Source organism: Cetorhinus maximus, chromosome 3, assembly GCF_964194155.1.
Source record: "Cetorhinus maximus chromosome 3, sCetMax3.hap1.1, whole genome shotgun sequence".
NCBI classification, from domain to species: Eukaryota; Metazoa; Chordata; class Chondrichthyes; order Lamniformes; family Cetorhinidae; genus Cetorhinus; species Cetorhinus maximus.
This window is the reverse complement of record NC_135881.1, coordinates 183,843,108-183,864,237: the sequence shown is the minus strand read 5'-3', so window position 1 is coordinate 183,864,237 and position 21,130 is coordinate 183,843,108. Positions and strand designations below refer to the sequence as shown.

The 21,130-nt window shown below is 42.9% G+C and overlaps 1 protein-coding gene and 1 long non-coding RNA gene across 7 annotated transcripts in view; one reads left to right on the top strand and one right to left on the bottom strand.

The window, feature by feature from the left end:
- LOC144679088 (uncharacterized) overlaps window positions 1-21,130 on the top strand; it is a 71,990-nt gene that overhangs the window by 18,955 nt on the left and 31,905 nt on the right. For 2 of the 6 annotated variants that reach the window (XM_078539378.1, XM_078539375.1), the window contains one exon: window positions 10,300-10,471. The exons of the other annotated variants lie outside the window; for them this stretch is intronic. The gene's annotated coding sequence lies outside the window, so the exon portion shown is untranslated. The remainder of the gene's footprint in view (window positions 1-10,299; window positions 10,472-21,130) is intronic. 6 annotated transcript variants of the gene reach the window in all.
- On the bottom strand, window positions 282-12,780 carry LOC144679089 (uncharacterized). Its single transcript, XR_013576243.1, has 3 exons — window positions 12,732-12,780; window positions 1,922-2,019; window positions 282-488 (listed from the first exon to the last, which is right to left on the bottom strand). It is a non-coding gene; the product is annotated as an uncharacterized LOC144679089 (long non-coding RNA).

The following is a 21,130-nucleotide window of genomic DNA, read 5'->3' as shown; positions in this document are numbered from 1 at the left end:
CATGGCCGAGCCAGTCCAGACCTTGGCTTAGTAATGAGTGTATGATGATGGAATTAGCATCCTCCAAGACTTCTGAATTGGCAATATTGTCCTGCCAAGAGATGCCGAGGATTTGTCTAAGACAGCAAAAGAAACTATTCAGCCTTTTCTCCTGCCTAGCATATGTAGTCCAGGTTTTACCACTGTAGATGAGTGCACTGAGAATGCAAGGTTGCCAAGGCTGACGTGTATAACATGCCAGACTAAAGTACTGGTGAATACAGGTCTTGTTAGTTGTGGGAGAATTGTAAAATAATGAATTAAAAGAATCTCTCAAGAACTGTGATGCACAACATTATAGTTATTGGTTTACACATCTTGCTATTCAATGCTTCCTTCCTTGTCTTCTGTCTCAAAGGTCTAATGACAATTCTGTAAGTGGAATTTGTTTCTCGTGATCTTGGAAGGTTGTTTTCTCCACTCTGTGCTTGATTTGTGTATCCAAGGTGCTAACCATAATATGTATTTAAGATAAGGAATAAAAAGTAATATTTACTGGTATGCCTACTGTACTTTGGGGAAAGGAGAAGCATACAAGAATATTTAAGCATATAAGTGAATTACTGGCATTTTGGTGGTATTTATTTTCATTAATAATGGAGAACATTACCAGGACGAGGGAAGGAGCTGCAGGCTGCACCTTGATCTAATAGGAGCAAAGAGATTTTCCAGGAATATTGATGCAGCAATCCAAAATCATTTAATCCAGATAGCTAGGAGTGCAAGGAGATAATTGGATCCCACATGAAATATATCATTAGGAGCTATGTGAAGTGTTTATGTGTGTGTTCTCCTATGGGATTGCACATCTGTTCTCTTCAGAGGGAACAGGGTTAGAGGATAGGGAATAAATGAACTAGTATAGCAAATGCATTTCGTCCCCATTTTCGAAGCACATTCTGTACGCATTACATGTAAAACTTTGGTCTTATATAATAGCTTTGGCTGCTGAACTATAAGTGCCCACAGTTTGAGAATTGGAGCTGGAGGATAGGAGTGTTTCTATTTTGCAGCCTGATGAGCTGAGAAAAATAAAATGGAACAAAGTAAAATGTGCTGGAAACATTCAGCAGGTCTGGCAGCATCAGTGGAGAGAGAAAGAGAGTTAATGTTTTGGGCCTGTGACCTTGTCTTTTGTTCTTCCTCGCCCTCTGTCTTTCCCTCTCTTTGTGCTTAAAACCTTTTGCAGCTCTCAATTTTTTGAGTTCTAATGAAAGGTCATTGACTTGAAACATTGACTCTGTTTCTCCCTTCTCAGATGCTTTAGACCTTCTGAGTATTTCTAGCATTTTCCATTTTATTTCAGATTTCCAGCATGCACACGGTGTTGCTTTTGTAAGAATAGTTGCTACTTCCAGTAAATCTCATATAAGAACACCTGATGCAGATTTTCTGTGTCCCGGGGAGCTGGCCTAACACTCGCTATTGGTACTGCAATGTATGATTGGGCAGTTTCCGAAAACACTGGAAATTTTGATCAGTGATTCTAATGAACACATGCTGCTGTTTATAGCTAAACATTCCCATTCCATTGTTGCCATTAGCCTCTCTCCTAATTTTTTCCCTTTGATATATCAAAGGTAATTTTCATTGCTTTTCTTTATTATTATGGGAGTGGTAAGATAATGTTTCCTGCTAATTCCTTGTTGCCCTTAGAGCACTAAAAGAAAGAACTTGCATTTGTGCAGCATCCTTTATGTCTTCAGGATGTCCTAAAGTGTTTCACAGCTAACAAATTTCTTTTGAAGTGCAATTACTGTTGCAATGTGACATGCAGCAAGCTCCCGCAAACAGCTACAACCAGGAGAGAACACCTCTGCTCTTCTAAGAGAGAGTGCACCTTAGAGAACATACAGGGCCTTGATTTAATGTCTTGTCGCACCTGAAAGACGACATCTTCAGCAGTCTAGCACTTCCTGAGTAGGGCACTGGAGTGTCAGCCTAGACTTTGTTCACAAACGTCTGGAGTGGGACTTGAACCTAGGAATATAGAAACAAGAGTTAGTCCCTTGAGCCCTTCTGACTCTGTTATGGCACAGCACATGGTGAATACTGAGCTGCTCAAATCCCAGAGGGAAACTTGAAACAGCTGCCACAACTGTTTGTGCAATTTGTATTTTTATTTCGAGATGCTTGCCTTGAATTCAGAAGTAATAAGTCTACCGAGTCTTAGAGGTATTTTACAAAACTAAATTAAACATCTATTAATAAAAGAAATTATTTTAAGCACACAAAGTCTATAAATTACCACTACAATAACTCCTAGCTCGCCTTATTAAGCTGACTGTCAGCTACACCTCCATTGAGGCAACAGTAAAACAAAATAGATTTCAACAGACCCAGGCAAAGCACACAATACCCTGGACAGTGATATTCACAGTGAGTTTTCTTGGCTTCAATTCCTGTAGACAGCAACTTGGTACATATAGGCTGGAGGCTTTTCACACTTATTAGATCTTAGAATGCACATAACCTCATCTCCTTTATACAGGTTTCTCCCTTTTTAATGTAAATTCTATTGTCTTAATATATCTTTGCAACTTTACTTTTTCCATAATATAAATCTTCCGTAGTACTCATATTATCAGTAACCTTTGGGAAAAATAAACACAGCCTCTTATGGCTAGGCGTAAGACCTTACCATTTCTTTGAAATTCACTACTCTGGTTTATCTAAAAATGCAAATGTTCCTCACACCTCAAATTCTAAAATTTCAGCCATGTTTACATATTTAGCATTTCAAACCTAGCTTCTCTTTTGATAACTCAAAAGCTCCAAACTTGCTGCCTGCAATTCAATTAAACCCCCCCCCCCACACACACACAGCCTCACACAGAGAAACTAATCCAAACCCCACCATTAATCTACCTTTGCTATAAATCACAATAATATTATAAAAATTATTATATTTTCATGACGACTTTTATACAGTACTCCCTAGCCCAAGATTCCCCAACCTGCAGAAATTTCTCTTCATAATTTAGCCATTGGTGTCCAGGTAACATTCTGGTAGATCTATGTTGCACCCCCTCCAAGGCCGGTATATCTTCCTAAGGTGCTCACAGTGCTCAAGTTGCAGTATAACCAGGACTTTATATAGCTGAAACATGATTTCTACCCTGGAATATTCTAGTCCCCTAGATATAAAGGCCAGTATTCCATTAGCCTTCTTGATTATTTTCAGTATCTGTTCGTGACATTTTAATGATCTGTGTAACTGGACTCCAATTCTCTGGGCCTCCAATGTTTCTAACTTTTCAATAACTACAATTTGTATAGCACCTTTTACATAATAAAACATCCCAAGGCACCTCATGGGCATTATAGAACAAAATATGACATCAAGCCACGTAAGGAGATACTAAGGCAGGTGACCAAAAGCATGCTCAGAGAGGTAGATTTCAAGAACTGTCTTAAAGAAGGGAAGCAAGGTTGAGAGGTGAAGAGGTTTCGGGAGAGAATTTCAGACCCTAGCGCCCAAGCAACTGTAAGCATGGCTGCCAATGGTGGCATGATGAAAATCAGGCATGCTTAAGAGGCGAGAATTAGAGGAGCACAGGTAACTTGAACAGTTGTGGGGTTAGAACACTAACAAAGATAGGGAGGGGCGAGGCCCTGGAGGGATTTGAAAACAAGAATGGGAATATGAAAATCAAGGCGTTACTTAACTGGGAGCCATTGTAGGTCAGCAAGAACAGCAATGATAGGTGAGCGGGACTTTGTGAGAGATAGAACATAGGCAGCTGAGTTCTCGGTGACCACAAATTTACAGAAGGTAAAACTGGGAGGCTGGCCAGGAGTGCATTGGAATAATCCAGTCTAGAGGTAATAAAAGCATGAATGAGGGTTTCAACGGCAGGTGAGTGGTAGTGGTGTTGGGAGGATGTTCAGAAAATTGAAATTGGCAGTCTTAAGGATGGCATGGATATGTAATTGAAAGCTGGACAATCTGTTTCAGCCTCGGCCAGTTGCCAGGGAGAGAGTTGGCGCCAATGACTCAGCAGCAGAATTTGGAGGGGACTGAAAGACAATGGCTTCAGTCTTCCCAATATGTAGTTGGAAGAAATTTCTGGTATTGGACAACAGGCAAGCACTGCGACAAGTCATAGACAGTGGAAAGGCCCAAAGAACTGGTGGTCAGGTAGAGTTGGGTGTTGCCAACGTACATGTGGAAACTGACATGTTTTCAGCTGATGTCATCGAGACCCAGCATGTAGAGTGAGAAGTGGCGGAGGGGGTTGGTGGTGGCCCAAGGGCAGATCTTTAGTAATGATGTGGGAGCAGGAAAGGAAGCCATTGCAAGTGATTCTCTGGCTAGAATTAGATAGGTAAGAATGGAATCCAGCAAGTGCAGTCCAACCCACTTGGACGATAGTGGAGAGGTCTTGGAGGAAGACGGTTTGATCTCCTGTGTCAGACAGGTCGACAAAGGCAAGGAGGGATATTTTCCCTTTGTCACAGTCACATAGGATGTCAATTGTGACATTGCTATGAGCTGTTTCGATCGTGTGGCAAGGGTGGAGGGATTCAAACATGGAGTTTGATGAAAGTTGGGCACGGATTTAGGAACTAAGAACATGTCCAGGACCTTTGGAGATGGGGTGGTAGTTTGTATGGGTGGAGGGTTCGAGGCTTGGTTTTTAGCAAGTACCCTGTTTTGTTCTTTTGTAGTTTCAATGTGAATGACTTCACATTTGCCTACATTGAAATCCACTTGCCACAGTTTTGTCCATTCCCTTAAGCTGTCAATATCTCTTTGTATTTTATGCTTCCATCTACACTGCTTACAATGCAGCCTCTCTTTGTCATCAGTAGATTTGATTGTGGCTTTCTGTTCCATCTTCTAAATCATTAATAAATGCAGTGAATAATTAAGGCCCCAATACATATCCTTGCGGGACACCACAAGTCACATCCTGCCAATCTGAGTACCTGCCCAATATGTTTACTCTCTGTCTCCTGCTAGTCAGCCAATGTTCTCATCAGGTCAATAATTTGCTTTCAATTCCATGAGCTTCATCTTCACCTAGCATTCTCTTATGAGGGACTTTATCAAATGCCTTCTGGAAGTCCATATAAATAACATCCATAGAGATTCTCCTGTCTACTACTTTAGACATCTGTTCAAAAAAATTCAATCAGGTTTGTCAAGCTTGACCTTCCCTTTACAAATCCATTCTGGCTGTTTGATCAGCTGAAAGTTTTCAAGATGTTCTGTCACCCTATCCTTAATTATAAACTCTAGCAATTTCCTGCCAACAGATATTAGGCTAAATGGTCTAAAATTCTCTGGTTTTCCTTCTATTATCATTTTTAAATAGTGGAGTGACATGCAATTTTCTAATCTAAAGGATCATTTCTGGAATCAAGAGAACTTTGGAAGAGAGAGAACGTTCTGATTCAGAGATGTGAGTGCTACCTCTGACCGAGAAATCAACCACTGGGTGTAAGCTGGAGCAGGTAGGGGGTGGCAAGCACCTCCCTAAGGACAGTCAACCAGTTTGACTTTTATGACAGCCCAGCATTTGTCACAGAATCACATAGTGCAGAAGAGGCCCTTCGAGTCTGCACCGACACGTGAGAAACACCTGACCTACCTATCTAATCCCATTTACCAGCACTTGGCCCATAGCCTTGAATGTTATGACGTGCCAAGTGCTCATCCAGGTACTTTTTAAAGGATGTGAGGCAACCCGCCTCCACCACCCATTCCAAACCGTCATTGCCCTCTGCGCAAAAAAGTTTTTCCTCACATCCCCCCTGAACCTCCTGCCTCTCAACTTGAACTTGTGTCCCCTCGTGACTGACCCTTCAACTAAGGGGAACAGCTGCTCCTTATCCACCCTGTCCATGCCCCTTATAATCTTGTGCACCTCGATCAGGTCGCCCCCTTAGTCTTCTCTGCTCCAACGAAAACAACCCAAGTTCTTCATAATTTAAATGTTTCACCCCAGGCAACATCCTGGTGAATCTCCTCTGCACCCCATCCAGTGCAATCACATCCTTCCTATAATGTGGCAACCAGAACTGCACACAGTACTCCATCTGTGGCCTCACTAAGGTTCTATACAACTCCAACCTGACTTCCCTATTTTTGTAATCTATGCCTCGATTGATAAAGGCAAGTGTCCCAAATGCCTTTTTCACCACCCCACTAACATGCCTCTCCGCCTTCAGAGATCTATGGACACACACGCCAAGGTCCCTTTGTTCCTCAGAACTTCCTAGTGTCATGCTGTTCATTAAATACTTCCTTGTCAAATTACTCCTTCCAAAGTGTATCACCTCACCCTTTTCAGGCTTAAATTCCATCTGCCACTTATCTGCCCATTTGACCATCCCGTCTACATCTTCCTGTAGCCCAAGACACTCAACCTCACTATTAACCACCCGGCCAATCTTTGTGTCATCCGCAAACTTACTTATCCTACCCCCCACATAGTCATCTATGTCATTGCTATTATTTTGTTCTAGCCAACAATAAATAGGATTTATTCAATTAAATTCTAAATTTACTTATCAAACTTCAAAATATCTAGTCTCCACAATATTTTTGGTAATCCCAACTGTTTCTGTTTCTGAGTGTCAAATTTATCTTGATTTTGTCTTTTCTTGCTCAATTTCTTTTACTGTTAAAATAGGCCATTTTGCTCAGATCTTTTATATGATTCTTAATTAACCCATGACCACCCAACTTCCCTTCCTGGCCCCCGTGCTAGCTAACATTATAAATGCTTACTTCTCCTCAAGTACTGTGCACCTCATTTTTGAACCCCCAGGCATTTGTTTCTGCTTAAAAAATCCACCTCGATCCCTCTATCTACCACCCCATTTCCAGCTTCCTCACCTCTCCAAGGTCCTTGAACATGTTACCTCTCGGATCCATATCTATTGCCTGCAACTTCCTGTTTGAATCCATTGAACAGGCTTCTGCCCCTCCCATAGCACTGAAATGGCCCTAAGCAAAGTTGCAAATTATATTTCTTTTTCATTGGCTCTTCTACATGAGTGATCACACCACCCTACTCTTAACACCTCTCCTCCATTGTTCTCATTGGTGAGATAACCATTTCTTGTTTCCGCCTTGCTAATTTGATTGAAGCCAGTGCATCTCTTGCAATGGCTTATTTTGTCACTCTAATGGTGTCACCTGTGGAGACCATTGTGGTCCTGTACCCACCTTTTCAACTGTTACTCCTTAGCATTATCTGCAAACGTGGGATCAATTTCTACATGTATACTAATAATACCCAGTTATACTTTAATGCCACCTCTCTTAATCGCTCTATTGCTTCTTGTATCAGACTGGTTGCCTGACATCCATACTTAAATGAGCTATAATATACTCCGGCTAAACATTGGAAAGGTCAAAGCCTCAAGCATAAACTTAGCACCCTTGACACTGACACTTTCTCCCTTCTGGCTACTATCTCAAACTAAACAACCCTGTTGAGAACCTCGACATCCTGTCCAGGGCCAAGCTGAGTTTCTGACCTTATACACACTCAATGACAAAAGAGGACCCACCTCCCCCTGCATAACATTGCCTGCCTCTTCCCTTATCTCAGTCCATCTGCCAACGAAGCCCTCATTCATATCCCCCTCATCTTTTTGTTACTCCAATGCTTTCCTGCTGGCTTCTATGAACTTTCCCAAAGCCCTCTCCTGATTGTCCAGCCTTCTAGCGCAGCTTCCCCTTCTGTTTACCCCACCTATGCCTAACTCTCTAATTCTGATGTTTGTTCTGTTAGCTAATCTGAGGTGAGACAGCAATTTTTAACAATATTTATTCATATGATAGAAGTGTCGCTGGCAAGGCCAGCATTTATTGCACTTGATGGTGAGTTGCTGTCTTGAACCGTGTAGTATAGGTACTTCAAAGTTGCTGTTAGGTAAGGAGCTCCAAGATTTTGACTGAGGCGATGAAGGAATATTTCCCAAGTCAGGATGGTGTGTGACTTGGGGAACTTTCAGATGGTGATGTTTCCATGTGCCTGCTGCCTTTGTTTTTCTAGGCAACAGAAAAGTTGTGGATTTGGAAGCATAATGCCATATGAAATAGGAGCAGAAATGGGCCATATATCAAACCTGCTCTGCCATCAGTAAGATCACGGCTGATCTGATTATGGCCTGAACTCGGCTTTCTCGCCTGCCGCCCATAACCCTGATTTCCTTGTAGATCAAAAATCTGATTAACTTAGCCTGGAATATGTTCAATGACGCAGCCTCCACTGCTCTCTGTGGTAGAGAATTCCAAAGATTAATGACCTTCTGAGAGAAGAAATTCCTCTTCATCTCTGTCTTAAAGGACAACCCCTTATTTTGAAACTGCCCCCTAGTTCTAGATTCCCCCAGGAAGAGAAACATACTTTCAGTATCTACCCAGTCAAGCCCCTTCAGAATCTTTTTATGTTTCAATGAGATTACCCCTCAAGAAACTTCAATGAGTACAGGCCCAACCTGTTAATCTTTCCTCACAAGACAACTGCTTCATCCCAGGAATCAGTCTAGTGAACCTTCTCTGAACAGCCGCCAAAGCAAGTTCATCGCTCCTTAAATAAGGAGACCAAAACTGTTCGCAGTACCCTAGGCCTGGTGTCACCAATACCCTGTACAGTTGTAGCAAGACCTCCCTACTTTTATTCTCCATCCCCATTATAGTAAAGGCTAACATTCCACTTGCCTCCCTAGTTACTTGCTGTACCTGCATGCTAACTTTTTGTGACTCACGTACAGGGATACCCAGATCCCTCTGTGCTGCAGCATTCTGCAGTCTCTCTCCATTTAAATAATATTCTGTTTTTCGGTTCTTCTACTAAAGTGGACTACCTTACATTACCCCACATTTGACTGCATCTGACAAACTTAAGTCCACTTACTTAACCTATTTATCCCGCAAATGCTTTCTGCCCTTCTTACATTGATGAGTTGCTGCATCGAACTTGTTGATGGCATATACTGCAGCCACAGTGCCCTGGTGGTAGTGGGAGTTGATGTTTAAGGTGGTGGATGGGATGCCAATCAAAAAGGCCGCTTTGTCCTGGATGGTTTCAAGCTACTTGAGTTGAGTTGTTGAAGCTGCACTCACCAGGCAAGTAGAGAGTATTCTATCACACTCCTGACTTGTGCCTTGTAGATGGTGGACAGGCTTTGGGGAGCCGGGAAATCAGTTATTGCTCTTGTAGCTCAATATTTATATGGCTAGTCAGTTAAGTTTTTGTTCAATTGGTGGAGGATTCAGTGAGCCTAATGATGTTGAAATTCCGGGAGTGGGGGGTAACGTTCTTCTGTTGGAGATGGTCATTCTCTGGCACCTGAGAGACAGATGTTTTTTTGCCACTAAACAGCCTAAGTTTGAATGTTGTCCACATCTCGCTGCATATGGGTGTGGACTAGCTGTTCTGGGACAACTTAGCTAGAGCTGTGACTTGTTTTGGAGCACAAGTCTTAAGCACTACAATCTGGATCTTGTCAGGGCCCATAACCTTTTCTGTAATCAATGCACTCAGATGTTTCTTGATATCATGTAGAGTGAATCAAATTGGCTGGCTTCTGGGATTATTGGAACTCAGGAAGATGCCGAGATGGCTCATCCACTTGCAGCTAGAAGTATCAAGTGGCTCGGCCTTTCCTTTTGTACTCGTGCTCGTGTCCCCACCGCTGAGGATGGGAACATTCGTGGAGTCTCCTCCTCCTGTCAGTTGTTTAGTTGTCTACCACCAATCATAGCTGGATGTGGCAGGATTTTAAAGCTTAAATCTGACCTGTTGGTTGTGGGATTGCTTAGCTCTGTCTAACAAATGCTGCTTTTGCTGTTTTAGTAAGCGTGTAGCCCTATGTTGTAGCATCACCAGGTTGGCATCTCATTTCCAGGTATGCTGCTACTGGCATACTTTCCTCATCTCCTCATTGAACCAGGATTGATCCCCTGGTTTGATGATTATAGTGGGGTGAAGAATATACTGGGCATGGAGCATGGAGGGTACAAATTGTGGTGAAATACAATTCTGCTTGTAGCCCACAGCACCTCATGGATGACCAGTTTTAAGCTGACAAATATGCTCTGAATCCATCACAGTGATAATGCTATGCAATACGATGAGGGTATCCGAAGTGTGAAGGCCGGACTTTATCTCCACAAAGAATATGCAGTGCTCGTGTATCAGTACTGTCATGAACAAATGCATCTGTGACAGATAGATCAGTGAGGAAGAGGTCCTGTAGGTTTTTGCCTGATGTTGATTCTCTCCTCTGCTGTAGGCTGAGTCTGACAGATATTTCCTTCAGGACTCAGTAGTGGTGCTGCTGAGCCGCTTTTGGTGATGGATATTGATGTTCCCCACCCAGAGTAAATTCTGAGCCTTTTCCACCCTCAGTGTCTTCTAAGTGGGTGCTCTACATGGAGGACTACTGCTTCATTACCTGAGTGAAGGTAGGTAGGTGGTAATCAGCAGGTGGTTTCCTGGCCTATGTTTGATCTGATGTCATGAGAGTAGCTGAGGGCTCAAAACTGTTCCCTGCCAACTGTGTACCACAGTGCTGCCATCTCTGGTGGGTCTGTCCTCCCTGTGCAATAAGACATACCTAGGGATGATGATGGAGCACTTTGGCTGAAGGGTATGATTCAGAGTTTGACTAGATCAGGCTGTTGCTTAACTTGTTTGTGAGACAGTTTTCCCAATTTTGGCACAAGTCCCCAGATGTTAATGAGGAGGCCTTTGCAGAGTCGATTGGGCACACCAAAGGCTCGCATGGCCCAAAGCCTTGGCCAGTGTTGGGTGGTCCGTCTAGTTTTATTTTAAACGTTTTCATAGTACTTGAATACAACTGAGTGACGCTAGGCAAATTCAGAATGAGATAAAAATCACCCACATCCAGCAAAAGAGGTGTTAGGTTTAGTATTGGAACGTGCTTGTGTGTGATCAGAACTAGGCTTGGTTTTGAAACTCCTGATGGTTAAAAAGAGGGAGATAATGCCAAGGTCAAACTTCAAGAATGGCCAGTTTGGGTTAGGTACAGGAGGGCTGGCAGAACCAATTAAATAATTCTTGAGGGGGGAAAAAAAATCACACAGAAATGTAAGGAGAATGCAGTTCTAACATCGTTGCTTATAATGCCCTTTTGAGAAAACTTTCTGAATATTAAATAGCTATTGTGACCTCAAATACATATGGCTGTTCTTCAGTTTGGATGGCCTGTAGCAGTACTGTATAAAATAGTTGTTTGGTAGTACAGAACTTGAGTATTGCTGAATAAAGACATTTTGTTGAAGCTTTTCGTCTTGCACTCATCAGGACAATCACAATACCAATGTCAGGGGAGGCAACAACTTTATACTGTATGAGAAGAGAGTACTGATTGGCAGGCAAGTGGACTCTGATTGATAGAGGCATTGCCATGGAAAATGCAACAGTTAATGGTGACACAGTTAACTGCCAAGCATTGTTTGAAATTTTAAACCAGGTAGCTTGACTCTGATTGGCCAAGGCATTGCCCTGAGGAATGAACCAGTGAATGGCTATCATTTATTTTGTTCAGCTGAAACAGGCGCAATGTGTGAACATGCTCTTTCTGTCTGCAAAGAACAGGGCCCTGTGTATTACTGTGTGTAGCTTCCAGTACACGCAAATGCGCCAGTCCCTTTCGCTGCTCACAATAGGCAAGGTACAGACCATACCCAACCAGCCCGTCCTTGCAAAATGCAAAACGCGGTGTCCAACATTAGATGTGATTCCACAATTGGGCAACATTTGCTAAATAATCCTCAGTGTGCTAAAAATGACGCTGACAACCAATTTAAGATTCAGTCGGGCTCTGTGTGGCGCATTTACATGCACTGGAAGCTATATATAGTAATACACAGGGCCCTGTTCTTTGCAGTCAGTAGTACTATACAGTTGGTATTGTAATTCCACTACTGTTTCCCACAGTTGGATGAATTGAGCAGATTACAGCTGTATTCCTGCTTTCTTGTACTGGACTGTATTTTTCAGGCAGCATGATGCAATGGTGGATGCATTAGGATTATGATTCCATCAAACACCTTTTTTCCAGATGAGAAATAATTGTTTGAACAGCATTGCACACCCTCAGCTCCTCAAAAAATTTTGTGCATTTGAAGATTGAATGACATGGTATGCGCAAATTCAAAAGGTTTGTCCTGCTAATTTTCCCACCTGATAGTCAATATTTGACAATCGGGTTTAGTATCCTACCCACAATCCACATTATCACTCTTTACATTTCTCACTTCTGTTTGTAAAATTGATCAGGAAATGTTGATCAGAGAGCAATGGAATTTGAGAGGGAGACCTGAATTTATATTGTGTTTTATCACAGTTCAAATGTCCCAAAGCACTTCACATATAATTCATTACTTTTTGGCAACAGTAACTGTTACGAAAGCAAAGCATGACTTGCCTCTGGTTTCCCTACTGTGAATAACGAAATTAATGTTGATACTACAACATAATTTTATTTTGATAACTGAATATTTTGTTAATGGATAATGACCCATTGAAATTCGACTCAAAAGTTATATTGTATTTTCTGTTAACCTTGTACTACTCGAAACCAAAACCCCAATTACTTAGTTGCTAAATATTATTTTACTTTGAATAATATACCTTTCAGTAGCACAATTTATTTTATCATACAAATTTAATATCAGAAAATGAATTCATCCTACATACCATGACCTTATCAAGTTTGCTAACTTGCGTAAACAGCTGTGATCTCAGGACCGACTCTGGAGGATATGATGGTAACTTGGCACTAATTGCATTGGAACTGCTTCTGGTTGTTCTGATAACATCCAATTTGTAACTTGAGCCTTGCTCCTTCAAGCTTTCCAAATTTGTCTTTAGACTGAACATTATTAACAATCTCTGTTACATTGTTAACTTACAGTAAATGTATTAGCCATTATCAAGTATTTTCAGTAACTTGCATTGTATTTAATCTATTGTCTTTACTTTCCCTAACTGCTTTTGAATTTCTCCTTTTCATAATATATTCCAACATTAACACTCCCTGAATTTTGACATGCCATTGATTTCCTCCTGAAAGGGAACCAGATAAATATTTGTTTGGGAACATGTGGTTCAAGAGAGAGAGAGAGAGAGGAAAAGACTAAGATTAAGTACTCTACTAGACACAGTTTCGGTAGGGCTGGATAGGTTTGGAAAAAGGTTGGAGATTGATTGTGCAGTACATCTGCTTGGGTTGAATACTGGAGATGATAGGCTAAATTCTGAAAATATTCCACAGATAATGAATTAAGGGTTATGCTGTTGTACAAGCAGATAACCAACTCCCATAAAGGGCAAGATGTTTAGATAGTTTTTAGGCTCAGTGCGATCAGTTACCTCCCAAGAAGTATTCATGCCAGACTTGAATTTGTAATACCCAGTAAGAATTGGAAAGCTAGGGCAAAATTGTCCTGGGGAAGAAAGGGGTAACATATCTACATATTTCACAGATGCCACACCTACTTCAAGACAAAGAACTTCATTGATGAAGTTTAAAACTGCAAACAATTTTTTAAAGTAACTATTACCAAAGTGCAAGACAAGAGTTATGTTTTGTCATCTATGTCTGAGAGATAAGAATCTTGTCTTTCAACCTTTGTATGTTTGAAGGTCAATAAAACCACAATGGAACAAAATACATAATACATAATTGATTTCTTTACAAGGCAATAACAGTTGAACAGAATGAGCCACAGGATTTTCTTCACTGAATGTGAGCAACACAGATTTTGAAGGCTAAATAGAGGAGAAAACTGTCTTATATCTGTACTCCAGAAAGCCAGTTGGTAAAGGATAGCACTTGAACAAATTCTTACTCAATGCAACTTTTAACAGATGCAATATTACAAGTATACACCTCATAACTATACCCCAATTTCAGTGCATGTCTCTTTATATCTGGTCAAATGGAACCCCCCCCAATTAATGCCCTCCATCTGCATTAAATTAAACATAATTGATATAACATTAACACTGCAAATGCTGGAGGTCTAAAATTAAAATAGAAAATAGACAACCACAGGTGATGCCCCAAACATTTCCATTTGAGACACAATTCTCAGCTTTGCCCTCTCATCCAGCACACAGTAAAATTTGCCACACTTGACCACCCATGCTCATCCAACACTGCTCCCCTGCTGTCCATCTCAGTGGGATTGTCATCACTTGGTTCCACTCTGGACAACCACCATAACATCTGGAGTCCCGAAACATCTATCCTATGCTTCCTCCTCTTTCTCATGTACATGCTGTCACTTGACTGCATTCAAAGACATTGCGCAGTTTCCACCTGTACGCTGAAAACACCCAGCTCTACCTCCACTACCAGTATTGACTGCTTATTGCTTCTGTGTTGTCTGCCTGTTCTCTGACATCCAGTCCTTGATGAGAGCAAAATACTGTGAATGCTGGAAATCTGAAATAAAAACAGAAAATGCTGGAAAAACTCAGCAGGCCTGTCAGCATCTGTGGAGAGAGAAAAAGAGTTAACGCTTCGAGTCTGAAGAAAAGTCATACGGACTCAAAAATTTAACTCTGCTTCTTTCTCCACAGATGCTGCCAGACCTGCTGAGTATTTCCATCATTTTCTGTTTTTATTTCAGTCCTTCTTGTCAGTGACATTTTCTTCGGCCATGTTACAAATACCACATTTATATTTCTGATTCTGGACTTTCCCAAGAAATGTCTCCAGTTGAACCGGACTATTAACACCCTTTATATCCTATTCTAGGTGAACTTCAATCTCATATATTCCCCACCTCAAAAAGTCTGCCTTCTTGCACCTCTGTAACACTCCCTGCCTCAGCCCCATTTGCTGCTGAAACTTTCATGCAGGCTTAACTATTCTAATCCTGTCCTAGCCAGTCTCCCATTCTCTTAGCTCTTCCAAAACTCGGCTATCCGAGTCCTATTTTGCACCAAGTCTCATTCGCCCATCATTCTTGACCTTGTTGACCTATGCTGACTACCAGTGCAACCCCAACACTTCCAATTTAAAATGCTTATCCTTTTGTTTAAAAACCTTCACTGGCCAGCATTATCCCTTAATTAACAGTCACAACAGATGACCTGGTTATTTTATTTTCAATGCTGTTTCTGGGACCTCGCTATGTAAAAATCGGCTGCTATTTCTACATTACAATAATGACTACCCTTCAAAGGGGATTTCTCTTTTTTTAAATCATTCACAGGATGTGGGCTTCGCTGTCTCGGCCAGTATTTATTGCCCATCCCTAATTGTCTTGAGAAGGTGGTGGTGAGCTGCCACAGTGCTGTTAGGGAGGGAGTTGCAGGATTTTGACCCAGTGACAGTGAAGGAACAGCAATACATTTCCAAGTCAGGATGGTGGGTGACTTGGAGGGGATCTTCCAAGTGGTGGTGTTCCCATGTACCCGCTGCCCTTGTCCTTCTAGATAGTAGTGGTCGTGGGTTTGGAAGGTGCTGTCTAAGGAGCCTCGGTGTGTTTCTGCAGTGCATCTTGTAGATGGTACACATTGCAGCCACTGTGGGTTGGTGGTGGAGGGAGTGAATGTTTGTGGATGTGGTGCCAATCAAGTGGGCTGTTTTGTCCTGGACAGTGTCAAGCTTCTTGAGTGTTGTTGGAGCTGCGCTCATCCAGGCAAAGGGAGAGTATTCCATCACACTCCTGACTTGTGCCTTGTAGATGGTGGACAGGCTTTGGGGAGTCAGGAGGTGAGTTACTCGTTGCAGGATTCCTAGCCTCTGACCTGCTTTTGTAGCTACGGTATTTATATGGCTAGTCCAGTTCAGTTTCTGGCCAACGGTGACCCCAGGATGTTGATAGTGGGGGATTCAGTGATGGTAATGCCATTGAATGTCAAAGGGCGATGGTTAGATTCTCTCTTGTTGGAGATGGTCATTGCCTGGCACTTGTGTGGCACGAATGTTACTTGCCATTTGTCAGCCCAAGCCTGGATATTGTCCAGGTCTTGCTGCATTTGGACATGGACTACATCAGTATCTGAGGAGTTGCGAATGGTGCTGAACATCGTGCAATCATCAGCGAACATTCCCAGTTCTGACCTTGTGATGGAAGGAAGGTCATTGATAAAAGCAGCTGAAGATGGTTGGGCTTAGGACACTACCATGAGGAACACCTGCAGTGATGTCCTGGAGCTCAGATGACTGACCTCCAATAACCACAACCATCTTCCTTTCTGCTAGGTATGACTCCAACCAGCAGAGAGTTTTCCCCCAATTCCCATTGACTCCAGTTTTGCTAGGGCTCCTTGATGCCACACTCATCAAGTGCGGCCTTGATGTCAAGGGTAGTCACCCTGACGTCGCCTCTGGATTTCAGCCCTTTTGTCCATGTTTAAACCAAGGTTGTAATGAGGTCAGGAGCTAAGTGGCCCTGGCAGAACCCAAACTGAGCGCCAGTGAGCAGGTTATTGCTAAGGAAGTGCTGCTTGATTGCACTGTTGATGATGCCTTCCGTCACTTTACTGATGATCGAGAATAGACTGATGGGGCGGTAAGTGGCTGGGTTGGACTTGTCCTGCTTTTTGTGTGCAGGACATACCTGGACAATTTTCCACATTGCTGGGTAGATGCCAGTGTTGCAACTGTACTGGGGCAGCTTGGCTAGGGGCGCAGCAAGTTCTGGAGCACAAGTCTTCAGTACTATTGCCGGAATATTGTCAAGGCCCATAGCCTTTGCAGTATCCAGTGCCTTCAGCCGTTTCTTGATATCACGTGGAGAAACTGTTAAACACTTTTTGGATGTTCTGAGATTTCAGAAGGTGCTCTGTAAACGCATGTTCTTTTACTGGCCTGAACAAAAACATAAATTTTTTAAAAAGGAATGAATACACAGCTGACTGTGTCTGCATTCCCTTCATGACTAAAGACATTTAATTATTCTCTGACAGTGTGTGCATGTGCTATCAGTTTTTAATGTACGGTATTTGGAATGCCATATATTGGGTGGTAGTTCCTGAGGTAATTAAGATGCAGTAAACTTTTTTTTCTTCTTAATTGCTCTGGTGGCATATGGGGCTTTGCTCGGAATGAAAAGTAGTGAGGGGTACTTCAACCCAACAGTACCAGGAAATCAGATGCATGTGCACAAATTAAGCAGTGTTAAATAATTTTTTTTAATGGATGCTGGCTAGGCCAGCATTTATTGCCCATCCCTAATTACCCTTGTTCAGAGGGCATTTAAGAGTCAACCACATTGTGGGTCTGGAGTCACCTGTAGACCCGGCCAGATAAGGACATCAGTGAACCAGATGGGTTTTTACGACAATTGGCAATGGTTTCATGGTTATCATTAGACTTTTAATTTATTGAATTCAAATTCCACCGTCCGCCTTGGTGGGATTCAAACCTAGGTCCCCAGAGCATTGCCCTGGGCCTCTGATTACCAGTCGAGTGACAATACCATTAAGCCACTGCCTCCCCAAAATATCGTAATTGGTGTTAATTCAACTCCCTCACTCCTCCATGCCAGTACGCTGATATACCAACATATACTGCCTGTTAAGTAGAAACATTGCACATGAAGTAATTTTTAAAATGCAACAATATATAAATATTGTATTCTGTCATTTTTTTAATAAGGTATAATCATGCAGAGCTGTATGCTTTATCCTGTCACCAGTCAGTCAGAAACATCGACCCAAAGGTTGAACAGCACTACTAAAACAATGCCTGTTAACTGAAGGCATTCAACAATCATTTATATTTATATTTATATATCATCTTTAAAGTAGTAAAACATCCCAAGGTGCTTCACAGGAGCATTATTGAACAAAATTTGACACCAAGCCACATAAGGAGATATTAGGGCAAATAACTAAAAGCTTGATCAAAGAAGTAGGTTTAACAAGTATCTTAAAGGAGGAAAGAAGGGTCAAAGGGTTTATGGAGCACATTACACAAGTGAGGGCCTTAGCAACTGAAGGCAAAGCTGCCAGTGGTGGAGCAATTACAATCAAGGATGCTGAAGACAAAATTGGAGGCACAAATATTTATTTGCTTATAGTAGATAGTAGTGGTCGTGGGTGGAAGGTGCTGTCGAAGCAGTCTCGGTGAATGCTGCAGTGCATCGTGTCGATGGTACTTAATGATGCCACTGTGCGTCAGTGGTGGAAGGAGTGAATGTTTAAGGTGGTGGTTGGGGGTGCCATTCAAGTGGGTTGCTTTGTCCTGGTGTGTTTTGCTCTGGCGGAGGCCACATCACAAGGGAAGAACAAGGCCATAGAGGGATTTGCACCAAGAATGAGAATTGTAATATAGAGGTGTTGCTTAACCGGGAGTTAATGTAGGTCAGCGACCACAGTAGTGATGGGTGAATTTGACTTGATGTGAGTTAGGACAGGGGCAGCAAAGTTTTGCATGGCTTACAAAGGGTACAAAATGGGAGGCCAGCTTGGAGTGCATTGGAAAAATCAAGTTGCAAGGTAAGAAGCATGGATGAGGGTTTCAGCAGCAGATAAACTGAGACAGGGTGGGGGAGGCAGTGGTGTAGTGGCATTGTCACTGCACTAGCAATCCAGAAGTCCAGGCTAATGCTCTGAGGACATGGGTTCAAATCCTACCACGGCAGTTGGAATTAAATCTGAAATCAAAAGCTAGTCTCAGTAATGGTGACCGTGAAACCATTGTTGTTAAAACCCACCTGGTTCATTAATGTCCTTTAGGGAAGGAAATCTGCCACTTTTCCCTGGCTAGGCCTACGTGTGACCCCCAAACACACAGCAATGTGGTTGACTCTTAAACGCCCTCTGAAATGGTTCAGTAAGCCGCTCAGTTGCATCAAACCACTATGAAGTCAATGAAATCAGGCAGACCACCCAGCGTGAAACTGGACACCAGAAACTACTGCTGCATATCCAGCCCTGTCGACCCTGCAAAGTCATCCTTACTAACATATGGGGGCTTGTGCCAAAAGTGGGAGAGCTGTCCTACAGACTTGTCAAGCAACACCCCGACATAGTCATACTCTCGGAATCATACCTTACAGGCCATGTCCCAGACATCATCGTCACCATCTCTGGGTATATCCTGTCCCACCAACAGGACAGACCCACTAGAGTTGGCAGCGCAGTGGTATACAGTTGGGAGGGAGTTGCCCTTGGAGTCCTTAACATCGACTCTGGACTCCATGAAGCCTTATGGCATCAGATCAAACATGGGCAAGGAAACTTCCTGCTGGTTACCAACCACCCCCCTGCACCCACCGCCAGCTGGTGAATCAGTGCTCTTCCATGTTGAACATCACTTGGAAGAAGCACTGAAGGTGGCAAGAGCACAGAATGTACTCTGGGTCGGGGTCTTCAATGTCAATCACCAAGAGTGGCTCAGTGGCACCACTACTGACCGAGGTAGCCGAGTCCTAAAGGACATAGCTGCAAGACTGGGTTTGTAGTAGGTGGAGCGGGAACCAATGAGGGAAAAACCTACTTGACCACACCCTCGCCAGTCTACTTGTCGTAGATGCATATGTCCTTGACAGTATTGGTAGGAGTGACCACCACACAGTCCTTGTGGAGACAAAGTCCCATCTTCACATTGAGGATACCCTCCATTGTGTTGTGTGGCACTACCATTGTGTTAAATGGGATAGATTTTGAACAGATCTAGCGACTCAAAACTGGTCATCCGTAAGGCACTGTGGGCCATCAGCAGTAGCAGAGTTGTATTCAACCACAATTGGTAGCCTCATGGCCTGACATATCCCTCACTTATACCATTACCTTCAAGCTGGGGGATCAGCCCTAGTTCAATGAAGCATGCAGGAGGGCAGGCCAGGAGCATCACCAGGCATACCTAAAAATGAGATGCCAACCTTGTAAAGCTACAACACAGAACTGCTTGCATGTCAAACCTCGGAAGCATCACGCAATAGACAGAGCTAAGCGATCCCACAACCAATGGACCAGATCTGAGCTCTGCAGTCCTGCCACATCCAGTCACGAATGATGGTGGGCAATTAACAAATAACTGGAGGAGGCTCCACAATTATCCCCATCCTCAATGATGGGGGAGCCCAGCACATCGGTGCAAAAGATAAGGCTGAAGCATTTGCAGCCATCTTCAGCTAGAAGTGCTGAGTAGATGATCCATCTCAGCTTCCTCCTGAGGTCCCCAGCATCACAGAAGCCAGTGTTCAGCCAATTTGATTCACTCCATGTGATATCAAGAAACCGTTGAAGGCACTGGATACTGCAAAGGCAATTGGCCCTGACAGCATTCTGGCGATAGTACTGAAGACTTATGCTCCAGAACTAGTTGCAGCCCAAGCAAACCGTTCCAGTACAGCTACTAACCCAACAATATAGAAAATTGTATGTCCTATCCACAAAAAGCAGAACAAATCCAACCCGACCAATTACTGCCCCATCAGTCTACTCTCGATCATCAGCAAAGTGATGGAAGCTGTCATTGACAGTGCTATCAAGCGGCACTTACTCAGCAATAACCTGATCACTGCCATTCAGTTTGGGTTCCGCCAGGGCCACCAGCTCCTGATGTCATTACAGCCTTAGTCCAATCATGGACAGAAGAGTTAAACTCCGGTCAGAGTGACTGCCCTTTACATCAAGGCAGCATTTGACTGAGTGTGGCCTCGAGGAGCCCTAGCAAAATTGGAGTCAATGGGAAGCAGGGTCGGGGGGGTGAAATCTTTCCATAGGTTGGAGTCATACCCAGCACAAAGGAAGATGGTTGTGGTTGTTGGAAGTCAATCATCTCATTCCCGGGATATCACTGCAGGTGTTAATCGGGTAGTGTCCTAGGTTCAACCATCTTGCTGCTTCATCATTGACCATTCCTCCATCATAAGGTCAGAAGTGGGATGTTCACTGATAATTGCATAATTTTTAGTACCATTCGCGACTCCTCAGATACTGAAGCAGATCATATCTATGTACAGCATGTCCAGAACAACATTCAGGCTTGGGCTGATAATTAGCAAGTAACATGCATGCCACACAAGTGCCAGGCAATGACCATCTCCAACAAGAGAGAATCCAGCCATCTCTCCTTGACATTCAATGGCTTTGCTGTTGCTGAATCCCCCACTATCAACATTCTG